Source organism: Elaeis guineensis, chromosome 7 (assembly GCF_000442705.2).
Source record: "Elaeis guineensis isolate ETL-2024a chromosome 7, EG11, whole genome shotgun sequence".
Lineage (NCBI taxonomy): Eukaryota > Viridiplantae > Streptophyta > Magnoliopsida > Arecales > Arecaceae > Elaeis > Elaeis guineensis.
The window spans coordinates 69001398-69018609 of NC_025999.2; positions in this window are offsets into that span (position 1 = coordinate 69001398).

A 17212-nucleotide genomic window follows, 5' to 3' on the forward strand; every position below is an offset into this window, starting at 1 on the left:
ATTGGTGCTAGAGGAAGGGTCCGTGTCTTCGCAGTACCCTTGTTCTTAAAGGAGTGCTCAACGGGACTGTCTTCGGTCATCTTCTCCGACATCTTCTTCTCCTTCTCCTGCCAGATCTCCACCTGATGCCTCCCTGAAAGGCATCCACCAGGCGATCCACGACCTCCGCGATCAGATCTCAGCGAGCTCCGCAAGCTCCGGCCTCGTCTTCAGTTTTTCAGGCTCCTCCTCCGACAACGGCAGTCGGCATGGAGCAGTTTGACTTGCTGGTTAAGCAGGTCAGGGGCCTCACTGAAGCAGTGCAGGCCATGCAATAGTAGCCGCAGCAGCCGCAGGCATCAGTGCGGCTGGAAAGAGCATCGTCGGAGTTTCAGAATCTGAGATCGGATGGGCCACTTAGGCAAGTCACCCCATCTTCCCCGAAAAGGGAAAGCAGAAGGCGGAGAGCCCACCATCCGATCACGATTCCACCCTCGGAGAGTCCCTACCTCTGTTCCACTAGAAGATCCTCGAGACTCGCAGTCGAGAGGACCTCCTGAATTAAAGATTCTGGGAGATGAATCGATGGATCGAAGAGCTCCACCATGCTCCCACTGCTTACGGTGAGGACATCTGCACTGACCCTCCTTTCTCTCAAATGATCATACAGGAGCCAATCCCGCCAACTTCAAGCTCCCCCAATTCAAAACTACGACGGGACTTTGGATCTGGTTGACCACTTGAAAGCCTTCCAGATAATGATACTGCTCCATGGCACGCTAGACGCCATCCTGTGCCGAGCTTTCCCATCTACCTTGAAGGGAGCAGCAAGAAATTGGTACTCGACACTGAAGTCAGGTACTATCTTCTCCTTTGATCAGATGAGCTATCAGTTCGTGGCTCATTTCGTCAGCAGCCTGCATCTCCGAAGAGGTTCGGAGTCCCTCATCAACATCAAGCAAAAGGAGGGAGAATCCATCCGAGCTTACGTCAACCATTTTAACGTCGCTGCGTTGGAGATCCTGAACTTGGACCAATCGGTCGTGATGGCCACCCTGAAGGGCGGTCTTCAAAAGAACGATCTTCTATTTTTTCTGAAAAAGAAGTATCTCAGGACTTTGCTGATTTGCTGGCTCGGGCCGAAGGATATGCCCGAGCAGAAGAAGCCTTCAAGATGAAGGACGAGGAGGCTGCGAAGGAGCGCAGGCGAGAGACTCCAGCAAGCCTGTAGTTGAGAAAGGACTGAGTGAAGCTCGGCCACGTTCTCGAACTTCCTCCGAACACAAGCGTGTCCAGACTCCTCTCCGAGCTCGTAGGCAGAGAAGCTCGAATCGCAGAGTTCGGCAGGGCTCTCATCCAGGAAGATTCCATAGCTATGCCCCTCTCAATGCATTGAAAACCCAAGTACTGATGGAGGTTAGGGAGCAGCTGCCAAGATCGAAAAGGATGCGCACACACCTCGGAAAGGCAATCCTAACAAGTTCTGCCTCTATCATCGTGACCACGGCCATGACACGGAGGAGTGCATTCAGCTCCGAGATGAGATCGAGGAGCTCATCAGACGAGATCGGCTCGACAGATTCACTCGACGTCGATCTGAAGGTAGGGAAGATTGGCCAAGGGCCTTGCCGCAACTGGAGCGCCAAGGAGGAAGGAGCAGCCTAAAGATCGGCCTCCAATTGGGCTTATCAACTCCATCTCTAGAGGACCCCGACGGGGAGTAGACCTTTCGCGGCTATGGGATTCGAAAAATCTACGAATATATTACCAATAACTTTGCCTTAAATAAAAGTTTCTTTCATATTTGCATATCTTTTCTTTTAGCATGAGCTCATAACGATAGGGAGTAGCTCCTTCCGACAATCAAAACTAAGCATGTTAGGAACAGGGGGACCTGATCCTAACACGAACAAAGTCGAAGGCTCGGTTATTTAAAGACCGGATGGAGGGAGAGGCCCTTACAATGGTCCTTGTGTGCCCCCACAGCCATGTTAGGAACAGGAGGAGAACCTCGTCCTAACATGAGCAAAGTCGAAGATCCGATTATTTAAAGATCAGATGAGGGGAGAGGCCCTTACAATGACCCTTATGTGCCCCCATAACCATGTTAGGAACAGGAGGAAAACCTCATCCTAACATGAACAAAGTCGAAGGCCCGATTATTTAAAGATCGGATGGGGGGAGAGGTCCTTACAATGATCTTTATGTGCCCCCACAGCCATGTTAGGAACAGAAGGAGAACCTCGTCCTAACATGAGCAAAGTCGAAGGCCCGGTTATTTAAAGATCGAATGGGGAGAGAGGCCCTTACAACAGTCTTTATGTGCCCCCATAGCCATATTAGGAACAGGAAGAGAATCTCGTCCTAACATGAGCAAAGTCGAAGGTCTGATTATCTAGAGATTGAATGAGGGGAGAGATCCTTGCAACGGCCCTTACGTGCCCCCATAGCCCTGTTAGGAACAGGAGGAGAACCTCATCCTAACATGAGCTGAAATTGACTGTATCGGAAACAAGAGGAGAACTCGTCCTGACACAAATGAAGACCTGATCGATCAAGATCGGACGAGGAAAGCCTCCTCAATGACTCCTCTATACTCCCACAACCTCGTTAAAAGCAAAGAAAAAATCCTCGCCCAAATATATAAAAAAAAAGGAGGAGATAAAAAGGGAAAGCGATGAACTACACCAGTGATAAGGAAAAAAAAACTACATCAAAGATACAAGGAACCCGTCTCAACGAGGAAGGAGATTCTTATCAAAAATCCTCAGTCTTTAAGAGGAAACTCAACACAGGCCGAGAAAAAATCAACTTCCTCAAGGTAATGAGAAGTTCGGACCCCCAAGCTCGAGCATCGAGAGGAAGCGTCAAACTCAAATAGCCTCGAAAAGATCTACGATCTGAACAAAAAGGGCAAATCAACATGGCGACGATTAGGAACCTTAAACAACGTCGACATCGAACAAGATAAAAGATAAAAGAAGTTCGATAAATGATGACTTAATGCAAGAATGGACAAGATAATAGAAAATTTTTTTTTCATTTCATTAGTAAAGTGTACATTACAAAGCCCTAAAGGCCAAAAAAAAAAATGACAAGAAAAGAAAAAGAATACATGAAAAGACGAAAGGTAAAAGAAGCTTTAAGGAAGCTCGGCTTCTTCCGACTTCGAGCTCTCGGTTCCAGTCATTATTAGGGATTGCTTTAAGTTTTTGACTTCTTCTTTCAGTTTCATCTTTCTTAGCAGCATCTCTCGGTACATCTGGTGGAACCATCGGCTTTCGCCCTCTGACTCCCGAAGCCTCTTTCTCAGGACCTCGGACTCCGCCTCAGCATCCTTGACCGTCTGTTGCTCGTGGGCCAGCTGAATCTTCAGCCACTGCAGTTCGGCCTTCTCCTGCCCAAGGGTGACAGACAGTTCTTCCATGATCCCCCTCAAGGAGTGGAGCTCGTCAGAGCCTTGTGCAGAGGTGGGTTAGACTCTCTCAGACAACCACCTCTGAAGGCGGCAACTTCGTCGATCACCGTCTTGAGCTTCCTTCGATAGTCCTCTACTTGCCCGCACCAGCCGACTCGATAGGCATTGTAGTTCGCCTCAGCATCCTGCAGCTGCTTTTGAAGGTCGGAGAATTTTTTTGACCAGTATTGATCGCGTTCGGCCTGAGTTGTGAGCCAGGATGAGCTCCCTTTCAACTGGCTGATCTTCTTCCATGCAGCTGCCAGCTCAACTTCAAGAGAGATGATCTTGGAAGCCTGAGTCCAAGATCGATCGCTGGCATATTTTCAGAGTTCCTCAAGCTCCACCATGAAGTCGGCCTTCCTCCGGGTGTATTCCATGAAACCCTTTTTGTGAAAGTCCTGAAACTGAGTAGCCTCCGCAGTGACTTCCGAATGGCTCTTCCTCAGTCGGTGAAGTTTGTCATCCAGCTTCTTGGATTTTTTCGTCAAGTGATGAACTTTTCTTCTGAGGTCCCGGATCATCGACTTTAGAGAAATCTCCTGTGGTAGGGGAAGAGCTTCGGCAGGGTACTGTCGTTGGGAGACAAAAGTGCCACAACTCAAATTAGTGCAAGAAGACAAAAGAGAAGGAAAAGAATGCAGAAGAAAAAAAAAGAGCTCTCTGTAATGAAGGATCCGATTTCATTGATTAAATAATTTTTAAGTACAAGAGAACAAAGAAAAATTATCATAAAGAAAAAATACAAAATTAGAGGTTTCGGACCTCTGGGACAGAAGTGGAGGAGCTCGGCACCCCTGGAAGATCGATCGCGGCAGCCGCAGCAGTCGAAGAGATCCTGACTGGAGGAGGACCGACAGCAGCTTTGGAAGGTCCGGCTTCATCGTCGAATGCCTCATCCAGGAAGCCAAGGTTCAGTTAGGAAAACTTTCCGGTCACCTTCTCTTAGCGAAGCTCGAAACCCTTGATGAAGGCGTCTTGGCCGAACTGGACCTGCAGATCCTCCATCTCGGAGGAGGTCTTGAACTCCTCCACTGCTTAGGCTCCTGCCTCCGAGACTAGGGATGGGATCTGCACCTTCAGCTCAGAGACCTGCATCTTCAGTTCGGAGACCTCGACCTCTGCCTTCTTTCTTTCCTCCTCCAAGGCGGCCCTTAGATCGAACAAGGTTTGTCCCTCCTTCTGTAGCGCCTCTTGGAGACTTGTGACCTCGGCGATCTTCTCCTTGAGGCGGGCGGCCAGAGCCAGGCGACCTTCCTCCATCCGGGTTGCCTCCCTCTTGGATTTCTTCATCACCTCGACGTTGGCGATGAGCTGGTGTCCAATCTACAAGAGAGGCCGGGGAGTCAATATAAAGGCTAAGGAGTAAACTAAGTAAAGAAGTAAGAAGAAGAAAAAAGTAAATTGATCTACCTCGAGAAAGGATCTCAGAGAGTCCCAGACCCACTGCTCAGGATCAGCAAGGACGATCCTGTGGACGACCTCGGACAGAATGCACCCTTCGACCAGTCTCTTTATTAAATCCCTATTGTTGAAGGGATTTTTCTCCAGATCTTCTTCGGAGCCGTCGGCCCCCTCGATGGCAGCCTTGCGGCTGTGGCTCTTGCAGGCCAGGGTCTTCTTCCTCCTCCTCCTTTCGACCCCCGGTGCCCCCTCGGGATGAGCCTCTGGAGCGAAAAACTCGATCGGAGGGCTCCGTGAAGAGGCTTGGGGGACTTCGAGCTTGATGTCAGAGGGGGCGTCGACAGCAACGGCCACCTGAGCAGGCACGGTCGAGCTCGTCTCTTCTGTCCTAGCTCTCTTCGCTGACCCTGAAGTTGCGGCGTCTTTTCTCTTGTGGGTCTTGAGACCTTGGGCTAACCTCCGAGCCATGTCTGTGTCCATGTCTGCAATAAAAGAAGATCGACACAGCTCAGAAATAGAATAAGAGAAAGGAGAAGCAGCAATATATATATATATATATATATATATATATATATATATATATATATATATATATATATATATATATATATATATATATATATATATAATAATGATAGTACCGACAGGGTCAAGAGGGCTCAGGCTGATGTTGAATAAGAGTTGTTCCTTCAGAAGGTCAGAAAGGAGGGGGGCTGGATAGGCCTCGAGCTTATTGGAGGCTTTGAGGTCGTCCCTTTCCAGGCTAGAAGCCCAACGGACGGAATCCCTCAGAGAGCCCCAGGAGGGTAATCCCAGCTCTAAGGTCGGGCATCGGACGTAGAAGTACCTCTCCTTCCAGTTGTGGATAGAAGAGGGGGCGCCTTTCAATAACCCTTTTCTACTGAACTGAGGGGAGAAGTACCACCAGTCCTTTATCGAAGGGTGACGCTTGAAGGTATAAAAATTCCTAAACAAAGAAAGGGTTGGCTGGACTTCGGCTAGGCGATAGAGGGAAAGAAACCCTATCAGAAATCTAAAGGAGTTCGGCGCTACAGAAACTAAAAAAATATTTAAAAAATAAAAGAGAGTGATGATAAAAGGCAGGAGTGAAAGTCGAAGCCCGGTGCGGAAAGCTTCGTGGTATAAATAGAAGCAGCCAGGGGGAGGAGCGCTGGCCCGGCCAGTCGGCTCGGAAAGCTCCAGCTCGTACTCTGGAGGAAACCCGTACTGAATTCTAATCAGTGAGAGTTCCTCTAGAGTCAGAGAGCTGGGGATGGTGTCTGGTACAAAGATCGGACGAGGTTCATCTACAAAACTAAGGTTTTGGGAAGCTGGGATGGACGAACTCCTAGAACTGCTAGAGGAGGAAGTGCTGGAGGACATTATGAATCAAGCAAAAACCCTAAAAATTTTGAAAAAATTAGGAAAAAGAAGAGATGGGGTGCTTGCGGAAAACTGAATAGGCAAAATGTAACAGAAGAAAAATGAAAGAAGAACAGTAAGAGAAAAAATGAAGAGGGAAGTTCTGAAACTAACCTAGGCTGGTCCGAAGGATGCAGAGATACAGAGATGAGGACGACTCGAAGAATACCTAAGGTCGAAAAAGACACTGAGGAAGGATGGAACTCTCAGGAAGAAGAAGGGCACCAACAGGACCCTCAGGCAAAGTGAAATCCCTGAAAGGAGGGAGCGGGTTTAAATAGGCAACAGGGTCCGACACAGTAATGATTGCGGATCTCCTCTGACCGACCTACACTCATCACGTGTCCCACTCACCATGGCAGGCAGCTGAAAATGGCTGACAGCTGACAAAATCATTATTGTGTCGTACCTAGAGCAACGCTCCAACAAAAATTTTGAAAAAACCTTTTCGGATCATCTTGATTTGAAAAGACTCCGGCACCAGTGCGCCAAACGCCAAAATATCTGGAAACCACCGAGTGCAAAAATTAAGGGAGGCAACTTCGACTGTGAAAATTTCTTTGTACTTCCTTCATTTGGAACCCGAACTCGAAAGTAGGGAGACTGGTGTTGGGTATAAAATACCTCCAGTCGAAGTTTGTAAAAGGCCAACCCTTCCAGGGCTTTTCCGACTTCCGACCTTATGTGGCGTCTTTCTGAACTCCCTCGACCAACCGAGGTTCCATAATGGCATCCGGGCTTCTCCAATCATGAGCTTCTCCATTCATCTATCGGATTGCTCCAAACACCCTCTGAACTCTGCTATCAGCCGATTTTCTATAGTGATCGACTATTCTCTGAATTCTTTCCAGACTTCTTCCGACCACGGACGACTCTACTCCAAACGTCTTTCGAACTTCGTCAATGTCGGAGCTTCTCCGACAATAGAATTTCTATAGTAACCAGACTCCATCCAAGTTTCTACGGTGGTCAACCACCTTCCGGATTCCATCTGAGTTCCTACGAGAATTGAATTTCAGCCAACCCTACAGTGGATGGATCCCAGACGAATTTCGACAACGAAAGGGCTCCACCAGCTGGATCTCTACTCTGAACTTCTACTACAAGTGGTCTACTCCGAACTTCTACTGCAAGCGGTCTACTCCAGATCTTTACTGTAAGTGAATTCTATCCGAGCTTCTACTGTAAACGAATTCCTTCCGAACTCCTATTACAGGCGGACTTCAGCCGAGCTTCTTCAATAAGCGGTCCCCATCCGGACTTCTACAAAAATCAGACTCCGTCTGAACTTTCATAGCGGATGGATTTCGGATGAACTTCTACAACAGACGGGCTCCAGCAGCTGAATTTCTACAACGACCGACCGCCTCCGGTGTCTGCCATACCTCCCCAGCCATCAACCTTCAATAGCATCAACCGGACTTCCACAGGATCCTCTAGACTCCTCCAGCGGACGAACCTCCCCAACGCCATCCGAAGTCCGCTACCGACCGACCCTCTGTTGGATTTCTCATGAAATCGGACTTCTCCAACAGAAAGCCTCCATCCGAGCTTCTACAGCAGATGACTACTGCCTGCAGCATCAGCGCTCTAGGCACCCAACAATAGTAGACCCATCAGCAACCTTGAAAACATCCGAACTTCTCCTGGATTGATGAGACAGAGAGCTATTCCACTCCATCAGACATCCCAGTCGAGCTTCAGCCGACAGATCCAAACTCTCTGGCAAGTCACGACAATGGCCACTACCCTACTCCACTCTCTGTAACAGATTTTGTATGGTTCCATCACTCTCTGGCAAGTCGCGACAACGGACACCACTCCACTCTCCGTAACAAACTTCACGTGGCCCTGAACGGCCCTCTGACGCCACTACTCTCCATAACAAACTCCGCATGGCCCTAAACGGCCTACTACCAGGCAGTTACAGACATCGCTATCAATCAGTTACGCTCTCCATCTATAAAAAGGGACCCCCAAATACGTTCTTCTCTAAGCTCAAAACTCTATCTCGAAACTCTGCCAAAATCTCATTTGAGCACTCCATTTCTGTTGAAGCAAAGTACTGACTTGAACGTCGGAGGGTCTTGCCGGAGCACCCCCAACTCCGGTTTAGACTTCTCTTACAGGTCCCGACGGCGGTCGCGATCATCTCAACTCCAGCTTCTCCGACGTCGGCGGAATTCTGCACCAACACATACATACATACATACATACATACATACATACATACATACAAGCAAATTATATTTTAAACTATTAACTAATAGAATATTTTTAATAAATATAGGAGTAATTTTTTTTATCAATGCCTATGATTTTTCTTTTGCTATTATTACCAAAGATAACTACTCTTCCTTCCTTTTTCTCAAAGATGATGAATTAATCTTTATCACCCATCATATATCTTAAGTAGTTGCTATCTAGATACTATCTTCTTTTGGCTTTATTGGCTACAAGACTCTCCTGCAAAAAAGTCAAATAGCTGATTTAGATATCCAAACTTTCTTGGATCCTTTAAGATTAGCATTTAAGATTTTTTTTGGAATCCAACCCATCTTGATTATTTTAGTATTTGATTTTTTGAAATTGCATAAATGAGCTTCATGTCCTAATTTACCATAGCAAAAATAAGTGATATTTGAAGTGGTATGCAATGAAGGAGTGGTGAAGAAGTTTTTCAAGAACTTTTGCTTGTTATTAGGTTTAAAGCCAATACCTGCTTTATCAAAAATAGACTTTTGATTGCTTAAAATCATTTGTAATTTTTCGAAACTACATGTGAATTTATCAACTAAGGGTTTCAGCTTTTTCATTTCCTTCTTTAAGGTCTTGCTTTCTTCTAATAAGAATTTATTGCTTTGCAAATTTTTTTCTTTTTCTTTTGCTAAAGATGCATTCATAATTTTTAGATCCTTATTTTTTAGACTTATTTTTCTAAATTCATCAAGTAATTTATGAAATATATCTTAAAGCTCATCAAATGTGAAATCTAAGATGAGTTCAAAGCTACCTCATCATTTTGTGTCATTAGATACAAGTTTACAGCATCTTGGTCCTCTCCATTTAAACTAGACTTACCACTATTGCTCCTATGGAGATCATTGTTTTCTTCTTGATCTTCTCGAATGTTTTCTATAAGATAGGACAGTTAGCTTTGAAATGCCTCGATTTTTTTGCATTCATAGTAAAGGGGCTGCTCCTTCTCATTGTCTTTATCCTTGAATCTCCCTTGACCATTGATCTTTTGTTGAAACCTTGCCTTCTTCTTCTTATGAACCTCTTGCATTTTTTGGTGATTAGAGCTATGTCTTCATCATCTTCATCATTTTTAGATGACTCCTTATCATCCTCATCAATTGCCATGGATTTGAGGGTAGTGGTCTTTTTCTTTCTACTCTTCTCATTAATGTGTTGCTTCATTGCTAGCTCGTCAGTCATTAGGGATCCAAGGAGCTCCTCAAGTGGCAGCTTGTTTAGGTCTTTTATTTTTTGGATAGCAGTAGCTTAATTTGGCTGCCCACATTCTAGACAATAAACTAAGAGTTTTCCTCACCAAATTACTATTAGAATATAATTTATCGAGACTTTGAGGCCATTGATAATGTCAATAAAATGTGTAAACATATCAGTGATGGATTCATTAGGTTCCATTTTAAATAATATAGATTTGTGCACTAACATGATAATCTTTGATTCTTTGATTTGATTTGTGCTTTCATGCATGACCTAAAGTCTATTTCATATCTCCTTTGTCGAGCTATAAGTGGAGATCTGGTTACTCGTTTGCATCCAAGATATAATACAAGACATTCATTGTCATGATATTTAGTTGGACTAATTTTTTGTCCCTTTCATCTTAATCCTTTTCCAGCTTAGAAGTGTTAATGCGATTGATAATAATAGGTATAAAGATACACATGTGAGTTTTCTAATAGGTATAATTAGATCCATTGAAAAGAAGTGACCTATTAGTGGACTACCCTTCGACAAGTGAAGCATCCAATTGAGTTGCCATGACTTTTCTCTTGATTGTTAGATTAAATTCTAGTTGAAAAATAAGCTTTGATACTACTTGTTGTCTAGCTAGACAATCCAAGAGGGAGGATGAATTAGATTTTTAAAATTTTTAAATAAGTATCTATAATTTCATAAAATAATTCAAGCGAAGTGCAGTGAATGCAAAGAAAAATAATGTAATATAGAGAGAAAGAGAACTACACACACAAATACAATAAATTTTATAATGGTTCAATGCACACCAAGCACCTACATCCACTTTTCAAGCTGGCCATTGAAAATTCCACTATATTCCAATAGAATTAGCAAGTTTATTTTATTGGGCTCACAAATAATCTAATTGGTTTTACCGACGTCCACCAACCAAAATATTTACAAGCCTTTTTTCTAAGCTCTTAATCAAATTACTAGATTTAGATCGAACCTTTACCCAAGTTTCAGTCCCTCTGAAACTAGTTATAGAAAACTCAATAAGAAAGAATCTTTTACAATATAAGAAAAAGCTCCTAGATGAGCTAATGATTATCGTTGATGCTTGCTTGGAGAAGATTTGAATGCTTACCTTCAATGATCACTTTTTCCTCCTTGAATGCCCTCACAAGAATCAAGAGAAAGTGGTTCGAAAGTAGTGTTAGATATATGTCCTAGAAGTCAATTGTTGGCTGACACATTTTTTATTCTATGACATAAATTTGTACTTAAACTTTGGATTTGAAAGATCCAGAACCAAATAATTTGAAGTACATAGATGGTTCTTTTGGCTAGGTCATATATGAGAAGAAATGATTTATTGACTAGAGAATATAGACCTTTGGGTTCGTTGACTATTAAGTCATATCTAGTCTGTAAATCATCTCTTTGAGGATTAATGACCAAGCTGTCCTTTATGGGTTAAAGGAATAGGACCACTAAAATACTTATCCTAGTACACATACGATGTGTATGGCCCATTTGATGAGCCAGACTAGGAGGTTATCACTACTTCATTATCTTTACTGATAAGCAGTCATGGTATAGGTATATGTATGCGAGATACAAATCTGAAAGACTTTGAAAAGTTCAAAGAATTCATATATGAAGTAGAAAAAATAAATCAAAAAAAAACTCTAAAGGTAGTTTGATTAGATCGAAGATGCAATACTAAATAAAAAATTTATTGATTATTTAAAAAAATGATATAGTTTCATGATGGAATTCTCCTTGTACATCTCAGCTCAATGGTGTATCTATGAGAAGCGATGGCACTATATGAGATATGGTCCAGTCCATCATAAATATCACTAGTTCAATTATTATTTTTTTAGAAATAAGATTTAATTTCTAAAATCTAAATTAGGTTTTCTTTAAAGTTGGTTTTACCACATCGTATGAGATATGATATGGTGGACAAGTTAGAGGATAGGTCTGTAAGAGCTTGTTTATGGGGTATCCCAAAAGAGTTTGGGATGTCACATTTTTTTTTCAGTGGTTCACAATGTGATTGTGAGTAATCATACTATTTTCTTTGAAAATAGTGGAAAGATGAACTCAAAGAGAAATCTCTAAAGAATAACGAGTCATAGAACTTGTACAACCTATTTAAGATGAGCCAGTATATATAGTACTTCCTCCACCTCATAGATCTAGTAGGAACTCCTATCCTTTAGAAAGATACTTGATATTCTGACAAAGAATTCAGAGAAAGTATTTCTCAAGAGAGATTGGGAATATAGGGATGATCCCGAAACCTACTACGATGGGATATGAGAAATCATGTAGTTACATGAAGGTCAGTTGGAGGGTTCCATGCTGACATCGGTTATGATGTGGTTACATATAAATTTTTTTTTTAAAGTCCTACATCAAATATTTTGAAAATAAAATGTCTATAGAGATAGATCCTAAAGAATGTTTGATTTTCACAGACAAGTACATAGAAGAGGTGCTAAAAGGGTTCAGCATTGAAACCTCCAAGAGAGATTCATTATCCTTTTAGGCATAGGTGTATGCCAAGCTATGTACTTAACTTGATATATCTTGCTGTGAAAGTCATGAGTAGATATTAGTCGAATCCAGACTGGATGTAATGGATTGCTGTAAAAATATTCCTAAGTACTTGAGAAGTACTAAGAGATTATTCCTCATCTTTGAAGAAGGGTTAGAGCTAAAAGTGGGAGGATACACTGATGCTGATGGTAGAATATCTACATCAGCATGTATTCTTGAGTTATATTGGTTCGGTATGCTGGAAGGATTTCAGGCAATCGACCAATGGAAGTTGAATATGCTATAAATGTGCAGGATGCATTTTGATTCTTATGATAGTTGCAGAACTAGATGCCATACCATTAGATGCTATGACATTATACTACAAAGATAATAGTTTATAGCCTTTGCTAAGGAGCCAAGGTCTCACTAGAAGTCCATGCACATAGAGCAGGGATATATGCAATTACCTCAAGTAGAAATACATGGAGGTAAGGAGAGTAAACTCCATATAGAATATGGTAGGCCCAAGTCACTTAGCTAGCTAAACACTGAAGCCTATCTTCAGAAGATGGAGCTCAAGTTTAAAGCAGATTGACTTTAGTGCAAGTGGGAGTTTGTTGGATGTATACCCTAGAAGCCAATCTTGGCTGACACATTTCTCTAGGATATATTTTGTACTTGATGGGCAGTCTTTAAAACTAATCAAGTCTTATGTGTCCATGATTTATCTTAGAAATTAATAAAGATAATTTTGTATATTCTCAAGGTATTAAGAATTTGAGATATACATTATTAGTGGTTAATTTCTAAATACTCTCGATCAAAAGATCGTCATGGAGGACAGTGATCAATCCATTCGAGATCGATGCATGGATCACCTCCTTTTAAGATAGATGAGTCTCGAGTCTGTAGTGTAAAGACACTGGGGTGAGAGTGCAGGTAGTTGTTAGAGAATAACTTACATTGAGCATGACCAACACAAAAAATTATTTGGATGTCTACTCACTCGTCAGTGATCTTTTTCGATGCTGTAGTGGTATGACTGATCCTTTGATCTGCAGTGTGTTGGCTATTTACAAATAGGCTATATAGTTTGACTGCTCATTTTTTTGGTCTCTAGCCATATGGATCTTTGCTGTGTATGTTGGCTATGTAGATTCAGATTTGCTGTTTGGAGTAGGATACACCTAGATGGAATCTATCGATCTTGATAGAAAAAGAGAAGTCCTATGCGATTCATAAGATTGAGTTCAAAAAAAATCTCTGATCAGAGTAAGTGTGAATATCGAAAAAGAGTTTCTATAAAATTTATAAATGAACTCGAGTCAAGCCAATCTAATATATGACTGATGATGAGGTTTAACGAGTTCTCCATGACCTCCATCAAGTCGGGACTCTCGATAGAGGGATTGTATTACACGATAACTGCACCTAGGGGTTTACTTTTTTGTTCTCTTGGGTTGCCACTATATATTGCTAAATATCACTAGTGGATCATGAGAACTCACTAAGATCATTTTTGGATCAATGATTTTTATTGAGGTGAGTTAGAATCATTTCAGCCCATCGAAAAGAATTTCACTGATACCATGATACTGTGATGGAGATCACGGTATGTCTCACTACCAAACAAAATAGAATTTGAGAGATCATACACAAAAAGAGCATGACTTGATCAATGACTTGGATCATATTTGAATTATCAATCGGATTGATAGTTTGAATTTTAAAAACTGCTAATTTATAAGCGTTACAATTTTGGCAGCTGCTAATTATGAGCACAGAAACTTAATTATAAATATTATAATTTTTTTAAGATAGATTAAATCATAAATTAAGTTTTAATTAATTTAAATTAGATTTAATTTAATTTAATATTAATTAGATTCAATTATTCAAATCATATTTGAATTTCAGGCCTGATTGGATCAGGCTTGACAGTTTTTTCGAATTTGGCTCGTTTCGGACTCGATTTAAATTCGATTGAGATCCTATTTGAACTAGATGAATCCTGACTTGGAGTGTCCAAGTTCTCTAAGACTCTCTCTTTAGATATCATGCTAAAAATTAGAAGAGGCGATGGTTCTCGTGCTCTTCTCTAGGCATGCGTGATACATTGTGAGGCGCTAATAGTTGGCATCTCCCCTTCTTTTGGGACTCTTTCTTGATATGATAAAATTTTTATTTGAACCCAGATTTGAATGAAAACAAATCATATCTGATTGAGGCATGGAACTAAAGGGAAATCAAAAAATTTTTTTGTTGTGCAACAAAATGAGGTGTGTATCCGTGAGAAACAAGTTGGCATTTTCTTTTCTTGCTCAAACCATCTTCATGCCTTTGCATCTCCTCTGTTGATTTGATAAATCAGATCTCATCTGATTAGGCAAGGAGGAATGATGTTTTGTGTGACAAAATTTGGAGGGTGTGAAAGGTTTTTGCATAGAGAAGTGGATGGTATCAAATAGGATCACAACTTGTTTCTTGTGCCAAACTTTTTTCTTTCTTACATTCCAATGCCCTCCTTCTTCCATCATCCAATGCCCAGATCTGATGGTGATCAGATCTAAGATGAGAAAAGAGAGAGAAGAAAAGAAGAAGAAGGGTTCTTCTTCTCTTCATGGTGATCTGATTCAGATCCCGTCGAATCTACGCGAAAGAGTTTGCGCAGCGATCTTCTTCTTTAAGATCTAGAAGAAGAGATCCAGATCCAAGGATGAGGAACGAGATCTATAAAGTGCTAGCACACTGATAATCTCGATGCTCTGATCAGGTGGCTCCGTGTGGATACCAGCAAAGTTCGGGTGCGTGCACGGCTACGATCAGAACTCAAGACATCCGTAGGATCCGAGGTATGGAGATCTGATCTCCGTTTGTTTTTTCTAACCGTTTATTTTTATGTTTCAGATTTCAGATCATGGGTACATGTTCATATCAAGATCCATGCGATGGTTTTCAAATCTGATTTGATACATGTAAATTAAAATTATTTTAATTTATTTATTTCGACTGCATAGATGTTTAGAAAAAAATTTTGAACTATACGTACGAAATCATAGCGATTTTCTGACAAACGAGGCCTAGACCAATATGGTCTTCTATCAAGGTATCTTGAATTGAATTTTTTTGCTTCTAGAATTAGAGGGTTCCATAATTTAGTATGTACAGATACACATTTCCCTCAAATTGGACCATCATGTAGATAGATTCCTTGCATAATGATCATGCCAAGCTATATAAGAACAAAAATCATATGGGATGGGCACTATTGGCCATCATGTGGGGTAGGCCTAATTTCATGCCTTGTTTCTTTTTTCCGTATCTTAAAGAGGAAACCTAGAAGTCAAATAAGGATTGAGTTTCTCCTACTAATGAAGCTCATTAGTTTCATAACTAAAATAATAAAAAATAAAATAAAATATATACCTGAGAGAGATCCTTCGTGACCTTCCATATCCTCTTTCTTCCTCATAAGTCTCTCCATCCATTATTTTTCTTATCAAGCCATTTCTCCCATCCATAAGGTCTTCCTCCCAAGTCTTTTTCTCTTCTTTTAAATTCCACATGCCATCTCTCTTATCCATAATGTCTCTCTCGAGTTTCTTTCTTCTCTTTCAAATCTCTCTTCCTTTCTAAGATCTTTGTATTTAAAAGTTTATGAAAACTATGTATCATTTTATCCAGAGATACGTATTAGGATGTCGAATAAATATTTTACTAGTTGTATATCAACTAATCATATACTGTATACTGATGAATACTAAGTTTAGTAAATTATATATTAACTTATGTATAGGTGTGTATTGAATCATTGCTTGATATGTATTGAAAAAGCTTATAGTATGTATCTGTAAGCTATCTAGTATGCATCATTTAATCATGTGCTATGTACTGATGAGTGTTATATTCTAAAAGTTGTATATCACTTTATCTAAAGATGTATATTAGGGCATCGAATGAATATTTTACTAAGTGTATGTCAATTGATCATATACTGTGTACTGATGAATACTAAGTTTGATAAATTATATATTAATTTATCTATGAATATCTATTGGATCATTGCTGGATGTGTATTAAAAAAATTTATAATATATATTAGCAAGTCATCTAGTATATGTCTCATTTGGTCATGCATTGTGTATCGATGAGTGCTATGTTTTAAAAATTATGTATTATTTTACCTAAAGATGTATATCAGGACGTCGGATGAATATTTTATTAGGTGTATATTAACTGGTTATATACTATATACTGATAAATACTAAGTTTGATAAACTATGTATCAATTTATTTGTAGGTATGTATTGGATCATTGTTGGATGTTGTTGCTCCTAGATTGATTTTGATGATTACAAAGCAGATTGAAGGGATACAAATATTTTTATTTGAAAAATCTTTATGCTCTTCAGGGACAAAATTATAATTTTACTAAAATTCTGATTTGATAGTATCATTTGGTAGAACAAGTGATTTGTAATCTATTGGTGAAAATTTCATTATTTTTGGACTTATATTTTTGAAGTTATGAATGTTTGAAGTGCATGAGTCGACTCATGAGTCAACTCATGGCACAATGAGCTGCTTGGCACACTAAAATTTCCTTGGCACGCTGGTTTTTTGGCTTGGCACGACCTGTGAGTCGACTCATGAGTCGACCCACAAGGCATGAGTCGACTCATGAGTCGACTTCTGCTGTTTTGGACCAAAATATCCAGAAACCCAAATCTCTGGTTTTTGCAACAGAGGTCGACTCATGAGTCGACCCCTGAAGCATGAGTCGACTCATGAGTCGACCCCTGCGATGGGAATTGTCCGCAACGGCTAGTTTTTTGCCCATTTTAGTTGCCTTTAATGCTCACTTTAAATGCTCTAACGGCTCTTTTTCTGCCTAAAATATTTTTCCTTGTTTCTTAAAGCTATAAAAGATTTCAAAAGGTGAAAAACAAAAAGGGATCTACA